Source organism: Coturnix japonica, chromosome 1 (genome assembly GCF_054131305.1).
Source record: "Coturnix japonica strain WE chromosome 1, WE-NBRP24, whole genome shotgun sequence".
In the NCBI taxonomy this organism is placed as follows: domain Eukaryota; kingdom Metazoa; phylum Chordata; class Aves; order Galliformes; family Phasianidae; genus Coturnix; species Coturnix japonica.
The window spans coordinates 90,935,065-90,944,579 of NC_140663.1; the positions used below are offsets into that span (position 1 = coordinate 90,935,065).

General features: G+C 40.3%; 1 long non-coding RNA gene across 4 annotated transcripts in view; it reads right to left on the minus strand.

Moving 5' to 3' along the window:
• The window catches only part of LOC107322484 (uncharacterized), a 43,642-nt gene extending 34,418 nt beyond the window's left edge, over window positions 1-9,224 (minus strand). The window contains exons 1-2 of one of the 4 annotated variants that reach the window (XR_014946091.1): window positions 8,629-8,766; window positions 7,818-7,930 (exon numbers count right to left, since the gene is read on the minus strand). This is a non-coding gene — a long non-coding RNA (uncharacterized LOC107322484). Of the gene's footprint in view, window positions 1-7,817; window positions 7,931-8,121; window positions 8,232-8,628; window positions 8,780-9,019 lie in introns of those variants that run through there. The other 3 variants (XR_014946090.1, XR_001558965.3, XR_014946092.1) reach the window with 3 other exon arrangements.
• Window positions 9,225-9,515: the final 291 nt, after the last annotated feature.

Sequence of the window (9,515 nt, forward strand, 5' to 3'; positions counted from 1 at the left end):
CCAAGAAATTTATAACCACTGTATAAAATTATTTTGCTATCGGTATAGCAGCTCCTTGCAGTTTAACAAAGAGAAAGCCCATAGGCTAGAAAAGTTCCCCCTCACTGCTATTAAACTTGGATTAAATGCACACGATTTAATTAACCTACTTAATTTCATAAAGTTCCATTCTGCTTTCTCTTCCACCACTTGGATGCCAGAGAAAAACACTGGCAGAGTCCCAAATAATAAATGAATACAGAGTACTCCAAGGTTGGGCTCATGCCATCAACAAAGCTGCAACAGCCAAATCTGCAATAGAAATGTCTGCAAACTGCTGGGGAAGAAAAACAGTGCCAGGGCAAACTCCTTTAAACAAACCCCCAGTCTCATAGGTCCCACCACAAAGCAAGGCAGCCCAATTCTCTGAGTCAAGATATGGGATATAGAAAGAGCATTCTGTGGTCTGGGCAAAGCAACAATAGGATTTTACAACAAATCTGTTCTGTTCTCACAAGGAAAGTAAAGTTTATTTTCCTCTAATAACATTGTCAGAACAGCTGGGCTATATTTGTCAAAATCATTTTGTTCATTTGTTTGTAAATGAACTTGAAGAATACATCCAGCATGAGAAAAATGAAATTGGAATAAATTGAGCTTGGATAACTTAAATCTGGTAAAGTTAGAAACAACCAAAGCCATTAATGTAGAGGGAGGGCATTTGTGAATAACCTTACCTGAAGCTACCATGACTGCTTCTACTTATAATGGTATTTTTTCTCCTGTATTTTATTTATTTATTTACTTACTTACTTATTTAGCAAGCCTGGTCTTCATTTGTGAAGTTTAGGCAGGAATAGTTTCGAAGGAACAATGTTTAGAGTGAATGTAGCTACACTTCCAGGTAGAAGGACATAAGGTAATCTTGAGTCTTTCCTCTGAAATTAGCTGTACTGGTCTGAAACTCTTTTACACTAATTGGGAATTCAGATTGAAAACATGATGCTAACTGTGGCCTGACTGCAGCAAAAGCAAGGCAGCATCTTACATTAAAAGCTATGCCAAGTCATATCACTTCAGATTTGCCATGGACTAAAAGCATTCATGCGGATTGTTATCATGGCTCACTTGATCCACAGCAACTTGTTAAACCATGATAATTCAGTAATGAATTTGAGCTTACAGGGAAATGTTTCAGAGTGCTGCAATAATGGTGCTCTAGATGTGATAATGTAAGGATATGATCTACATTAGCACAAGGAGGGGGGGGGGGAAGTTTTTTACTCAGAGAGTGGCGAGGTGCTCGAACAGTGTGCCCAGAGAAGTTGTGGATGCCCCGTCCTTGGAGGTGTTTAAGGCCAGGTTAGATGGGGCCCTGGGCAATCTGATCTAGTACTTGATTTAGTAGCTGGCAACCCTGCCTGTACAAGGACGTTGTAACTTCATGATCTTTGAGATCCCTTCCAACCCAAGCCATTCTATGACTCTACAATTCTTTTATCCTATGATTCAAGTGGAGCTTTAACTTAAGCATCTTTAACATGCTTACATGTTTTTCTGCATGGGGAAATTGATTTAGAGACTGAAAACCATGTACATTATAACCTCTTTCAAAAACTGTCAAAAAGAAGACAGTTAAGAGAAGACAATAAGATGAAAACTTCAGAAACTAAGGAAGCATTTAGGTCCCTTTTGTTTCAAGATGCAAGTGACAGCACAAAGATCTGTTCAATAAAAAATGAAGTTACATGAATTAAACTCATTTTTTTTAAAAAAACACTTTGTTCTCTGTTTGTGGTGTTTAATGTTCTTTAACAAAACTGGACACTAACGGACTGTTTAATTTGGGGTTGGAAAAACTCCTGGAAATGGACATTTCCTACTGCTCTAAGAAACTAACTTTCCCTGTTGAAACTACAGTTTAAATCATACTAACTACTCTTGACTGGGTAAGTATGTAGATTTGGGAAATTCAGAATTGGCTTAAAAAGTCTGCTTAGTTTTCTTGCTGGGGGTGTATCATAGTAGGATGTGTCTGAATGTAGGATGAACTTTCATAGTCAATTACACTGAATTTATCAGTTTAGGTATGCAGAGAAACTGGATAAGGGTACTGTCATATGGCAGTGGAGGTCTACCATCTGTTATCTGCCTTTAGCAATGGTCTAGTTCTCACTGTGGACAGTGAAAGGGTGTAGTGAAAAAATAAATGGGGCATATGTTTTTACATTTCTGGCTGTGAACGCAATTCAGAATTCTCAAATTCCAGTTACATCATTTTGTAAGCAAAATGAATTATTTTTCAGTATTTTACAGATGAAAGATTTGCTGGCAGGGTCTTATTAATTGCATTTAATAATCTGCAAGAAGTCTGTTCAGAACATGTCAAAAGCTATTAAAGCCACAGTTTAAGGGTATAGATCCAGATAATGCAATTGACAGCAGTAGAACAGTGCAGAGTTCATTTTGCCTTTGTATCTATTCATGTGTCAATACTGAGATTTTTGTATTTAAAGAAAAAAAAAATTAATCTATGCATAAATATTAGCTCCCTGAAACAGATCCGAGGAAAAGACATGAGTATCACAAGACTCAAGTAGCAGAAATTAGGCATCCAAGTTTAATACTGGGGTACTGAAACCCTCTGTTCAGGAATCTCATTCACCTATCAGTTGACCAGGGAGATTGCTGCCATCCTATGTTAGAAGTAGCTCCTCAGGAATTGAAGTGATAGCTCTGTACAATCACTGGCACTTCATTCTTTAAAGAGTTTAAATGTGAGGTTCAGCAGGAAAAATAAAGTTTCCTAGAGCACCAGCAGCCACTAGCCACTACAAAACCCTCGGATCAAGTCGAGAAACGTCTCCAGACTTCTTCAGTGGCCATCTGCCATTATGCTTTGCAGCCACATAATGCAATTAATGGCCTAAGACTTTCCAGATAATTCAGTGTGAGCAACAACTTTCCTGTAAAACTTGTTTCATTCTTCTTTAAAGTGAATTTGAGCCTGCAAATAATCAGCTACTTTAGGTATGGCCTCTCCTTGCTCTTTTTGCTGAACTGTTACAAAGGAACTGGAGTTACTTAGAATAGGAGAGGAAATGACCACTCCAACGCTGTTATTATAGTATGATTCTGGAAGGCTGGAGATGGGTTTGGACTCTTGACTCCTTCAACAGAGAGACCAAAATCTGCGGTGCTTTCTCCCCAGCCAAGCTGACTGAGAGCCAAGCTACCGAATTGCACACCTGTATCTTGAACTTCCTGTCCTACCTAGTGGCACCGTTTGGGCAGGAGGGAGGAAAGGGCTGGCTAACTGGCACTTAGAACCAACCACATACTGGGGAGGTGGCTGGGAATCCACGTGTAAAGGGGAAGGTACATATACTCCCCAGCATCATGGGCTGCATCTTCTATAAATTGCTTTCCAAGAGAAAAGAGAGGGTTTTGAGAATTTGTTGTTGTTATTTTTAAAACTCTGTAAAAGAAATTTTACTCCTCAGGCCTCAGACCTTTCTGTCTCTGAGCTTCAACCAGCGAATTTTGAACTGTTTAAAGAAACAATCACTTCTGAGTAGTATTACAAGGGCCTGTGAGACCAGTGATATAACAAAATATGGCACTGAAACTGTACTGACTTATTCTACATTTGACCTTTTCTTCTAAAAGCAAGAAAACAAATGGATTTCCAGGAATTTTACAAAATCAATTTTGGGTTGAGACTGCAGATACCATTTTCTACTAACATTATTCCAACAGTTTAACTCCACAAATTATATACAGAGCTCTCAGAAATCATTAATTTCCTTAAAATGTCATTCAAGCATACAGACTCCAACAGTTAACTTGTACAACTGCTGTCTTAGCAGTTACAATTACAATACACTTGAGTTTATCTGGGAAAGCTGAGAGTAAGAAGATAGACAGACAAGACAAGAATCTTCCAGTAGCAGGAAAAGCACCTGAATCAGTTATGCATATAGCAAATACTTAGGAAATCAAGTTTCCCTAGTGATGGTGTTTGCTGAAGGACATTTAGATGTATGTACATGCAAGTGTCCTATCAAACAGGATTAAATACTGCTTTGTCCATCTGCTATTTGCTAGTTATGGTCATGACCACATGTCTAGGGCATAACTCAGTTACGGCACTTCCTTTCTATGTTATTCCATCAGCAAACTTACTGTAAGGTCACTAGACTTATTTAGTAGATAATACCTGGAGTTTCTGCCCTTGAACTGATTGAGGACTGAGAATGACAGAAGGTATTATATTGTGTGTGTTTATAGGCTGTTGAATCAATATGCTGCTGGAGGGGAATCTTCCACATCATTTACAAATAATGGTGAGGGATTTGCTCTCAGAAGCAATGGAGTACAAGCAAAGTGCCTCCATTGACTTGTGCAGTGTTATAAATTTTGCTGCTTGATTAATTTAACCCTCTCTCCCTCATGAGCTATCTATATTGAGAATTGCTGCCCTAGCAAGAGACTTAGCTGTTGCAAAAGGATGAAGGGATAGAGTGCCTCAGCAAGTCTGCTGATGATACAAAGCTGGGAGAAGTGGCTGACACACAGAAGGCTGTGTTGCCATTCAGCAAGACCAGAACAGGCTGGAGAGCTGGACAGAGAAAAACATTAGGAGGTTCAACAGGGGCAAAGGCAGAGTCCTACACCTGAGGAGCAATAACCACATGTATCACTTACAATTTAGGGACTGACATGCTGGAAAAGAGTTCTGCAGAAGAGGACCTGGTTGTCCTGGTGGACAAGACGCTGACTATGAGCCAGAAGTGTACCTTTGTGGCCAAGGCCAGTGGTATTGTGGGGTGCACTGAAAAGAGCACGGCCAGCAGGTTGAGGGAGGTGATCCTCTTTTCCTGCTCTGTCCTGATGAGTCCATATTAGGAGTCCTCTGTCCTGTACAGGGCTACTCAGTACAAGAAAGACAGGGAACTACTGGAGAGAGTCCGGTAGAAGGCTACAAAGATGATCAGAGGCCTGGAGTATCTCCCCTAATAGGAAAGGTTGAGAGACTTGAAATTGTTCAGCTTGGAGAAGTGAAAATGGAGAGGGGATTTTATCAGTCCTTATAAATATGTAAAACGCAGGTGACATGTTGATGAGGATAAGCTTTATCACTGCTGATGCCCAGCATTACTGTCAGGTAGTTTCTGAATCACAAAAAACTAAAGCCGACTGTCTAGAAATCTATGTTCTCTGTTCCTATAAAATGTTCTGGGTTTCTTTGCTCTCCTGGTGTTTCACAAGGCATTAGATGTCACAGAATGTCAATTCTGTCAATGATCTTCCTCCCTACCTTTGCATTTTGGTGTTCAGCAAAACGAAATTTCAAGTCCTTGTACTCAACACACACCTGAATTTCTGACCCTGAACCCTATTATTATAGTAAATGATAGCCCACAGGCTGAACTCTCCTTAAAAGTCATCAAGTATATGACACAAGAAATGAAACATGCCAAAAGCCTGCGTGTGGATATGTATACCAGAATCTTCTCCAGCAGTGAATACATGCAGGAAACACAGCTCTTCACAAATAAGAAAAGAAACCATTAGTTAACCATTAACTATTAATCCATCTGGGACAACAAAAATGCTAACTGTCAAATCAGCAGATTTGTCAAATCAAAAAAAAAAAGTCTGAAATAATAATATTTATATAATATGAATTATTGTAGTTATTATCCGTATGCAGCTGTTTTTCACAAATAAGGCATTTTCTAAGTGTACCCATTTTTCACCAGTTCCATCAGTATTAACTACTGCTGCCTATATTTCCTGATTCTGCTTCCATCATCACCTGAATTACTTAACGTTTTGTCTAGCAAAACTTTCTGATTAGCTGCAAACTGATTGGAAAAACAAACAAACAAACATAAAAATTAAGAGCTTCTACAAAGCATCTTACTAAATCTTCCTGTGTCACCAACTATATTGGATAAACTAAACTGAAAGCTGAAAAACTTCAAGTTATGCTGTCAGCTTAGTGAGGCACATTCCTTTGCTTTCCATTTGAAGTTCAATTGTAAATTATTCCTACAAAGGAATTCTTTTGAAATGATGCTGAAGTTTCACTGGACATGTCTAAATGTCAGCAAAAATCTGTATATTTTCTTGAAGTAAATGAATTCTTAGCCCTTTGATGAGATCCTGAAATGCCAACACTTAAGCTTTTCAATAAAGATCGGTGTGCCAGCTGGACATTTCAGCAATCTCTGCCCAAACACTTGTGTTTATTTCCCTAGAGATTTTGTAATTGAAGACCTTTTGTAACTGAAGTCATTTTGACAGAGCAGAGAGCAAGCTTCCTTGTTGTTCTAGTAATCAAATAAGCCACAACAAATGAAAATAGCCATGAAACAACACCAACAGCAACTCTGGCACCATCTTCCAATATTAGAAGACTATTCCACAGTACTAAGAAAACAGACCTGCAAGATTATTTGTCACCACTCAATCTCTTTGTTTTACTGCTTCAATGTCCAGAAATAATACACTGCAAGGTTTCCATGTGTTAAACATGTATGTATGTCTGCTCACACAGAATCCAAACTTGATTGGGCTGCTCTGCTCAGACAGTGATTAGAGATTTCAAGAGCCTCTGGTTACAGCAGGAGATGAATGTGTACATGCACAGCATGTAGGAGTTGAGCTCAGGTGCCCACAAATAAGAGACATGACACAGGAGGCAAAGCAACATCAGCAACCGCAGAGAGGCAGCTTCTTCTCTGGCAGTACCGACATTTAGTGTAGTTAGAAGCACCTACAGCCCAGAGAAGATGTACGTGGAAGTCCAGGGAGATCCTGTGTGCAGGACGTAGAATAGAAAGGCAGTGCCATGAATGCTCCACCTTTTTACTCTTGTTTCCATTGTGTTCCTTGAGATACTATGCCTAGAACAGACATTGGCGTTTGCCTCCCACCAGCAACTGGGCATAACCTTTTCTCCCTTTCCCCAGCATCAGTTCTTATTTTTACCCAGAGATATCACATGCCTGCCGTTTTCCCCTAATCCAAAGACTGGTTTTCCAGTATTTACAAATATATTCTACAAAGAGGTTAACTGCTTTTTGTTCAATGAATTCTGTTTATGCTGAACATTCAAGAACACTTTCTCTCATTAAAGAACCCCAAGGATGCTGATGCTACACAATAAATGTCCATATTCCTCTCGACCTGCTTTATGTTTTCTAATTTCTTTGTCTTTGGCTAGCAGGACTAGCATGAATAACTCAGCAGAAACTACTCAGCTGTGTTTCATCCCTGGCTGCTGATTCATAAAGATTGCCTGGGAAAGTTTGTAAACATAAGAAATTGCCATTAAATATAATATCATATTACCAGCCTTGCAAATCAAAGAAGTTCTTACTGGGTTAGGATGAATAACAAAGGGCACAGAGACATATTTAGAAAGCAAATGCTTATGTATGGTGAGCAATATGCATTTCACAAGCAGCAGAGAGGTTTGTGAAAGAACCAGTTCTCACAGAACTCCACCCATGCAACTCCAACAAAGACAGCAAATAAGCAGCAAGGTTGACTGAACCATTTAAAATGAAAGGAAGGTAACACACCCAGGCCTGGCTTCCTTTCAGCATTTATATGTTAACACAGAACCAAAATTGTTATATGGGTTTACAGCACTGTGGAATATGAGTCTATCTAACAAGAGCATTTCACATATTATTTGAGACAATAGTATTTTCTAATGCAGTAGTGTACCAAACACTGGGTGATGTGCGTGTATGTACGGAATATACTAAAGATGCATAGAGAAATACCCCATGTAACAGGAATGACGTGATTTATTTACTTACTTCCCTCAGGCATCTCATCCTCAGTCTGTTTTTCTCTTCAGTTTTCTTCCTGTACATATTGTTCATCATTCTCTCTACTTTTCCCACTTTTTACTTCTTTCTGCTCTTTCTGTCTGGAAATAAATAAATAAATAAACAATTAACCAAGCCCCTGCTCCTGTTATCTGGTGTTAATGATGTTGTAAAGAGCAAATGCTACGAGTTCCTTTTGCAAACAGCTCTGCTGCTGCTGCCAGACAGCGACATAAAAGAGGCTGATAGGAGCAGCTGACGCTTATTATAGCTGAATAGCAAGAACTTATACCTGAGTGGTAAAGCCAATAAAGATGCTTCCAATGACAGTAAGAGGCCAAAAATGCACCAATGCAGACAAACCTTTAATGACAGCCTGTAAACATGGTTATCATAGTTAATATATGGAAAATAATGCATTGCAGGTAATCACACGCTGCCCTTAACAGCACACACAGGCTGCGTTTTTAACCCTCACGTCACATCACTGAGCTCCCTTTGGGAGGTATCAGAGAGAAGGACAGACAGATACATAATCACAGAACCACGGAATTGTTTGAGTTGGAAGACACCTGTAAAGGTCATCTGGTCCAACTCCCTTGCAAGGAGCAGGGACACACAGGGTTATCAGACGCTGGTGACCACTCATATTGTCACCCTGCTCCACACGGAACTGTGACACATACAGACATAGCCCCCCAAATTGTGCTCTTTTTCCCCATTATTTTTACTATTAATCCACAGAGCTGGAAGCACAAGGAGCAGAGACAAACATTTCCTTTCAGTTCAGTTAATTCACCGCTGAGGTACGAGCGCCGCAGCTCTCTCTCCCTGCCTGGAAATTGCCAGAAAGCAAGCTCCGTCCCTTAGTCATTAGCACAGCTAGAAACCGGCACCCTGCCGTTCCGCTGGTCGCACCGCTCCAAGCTCGAGCTGCAGCCCGGGGCTGCGCCTGGGCGGGGAGGGGGTGGGACGGGAAGGACAGCCTGAAGCCCTCGGATTTCAAGTTGTGCCTGTTGTTTTCCTAGAAGATGGTAGCGTTTCGACACGCTGCTGTGGGTTTTGTCCGGCCAGCTTTTATCTCTGTAGCTGAAGCTCTGGTACAGCTCCTGCGTGTTCAGCTCTCACTCTCTGAGGGGCCGATTTTGTTTACAGAAAATAATAAATAAATAAATAAAAACACCAAAAACCTGAGAAACTGCTTAATGACTTCATATAGCCAACACTCCCTTCCCGTGATATCTCCTGAATATTTTATTTTCCTTCTGTTCTTCTTCTCCAGCAAGCTGCTTGTTTGCAGCCTTTTCGGTCTGGCGTTGATTTATTCTTTCTCGTGTGATCTGCAGAAGGAGATGTGTGATTGAGAGTTCTTCTTGCTAATCGGGCAGCCTTTGCCCCAAGAGGGCTCAGAAGAGGCTACGTCCAGCTTGCAGGGGTCGGGTTTCAGCGTGAAAGTGCTGCATTCCTGACTGCCCCTCGCTCCCTTTGTTTGCTTTTCCCCGGTAAAATGAATGGAATTCTTGGAAAGATTAATCCCATCCAGAGAAGGAGAAACGAAAAAGATCACTATATGTGTACACACACACACACACACACACATACACATATGTGTGTATGTATATATGTATGCATATGTATATGTGTATATATCAAAAGGTGGAGGTTTTTTTCGTCGGTTTTTTTCCC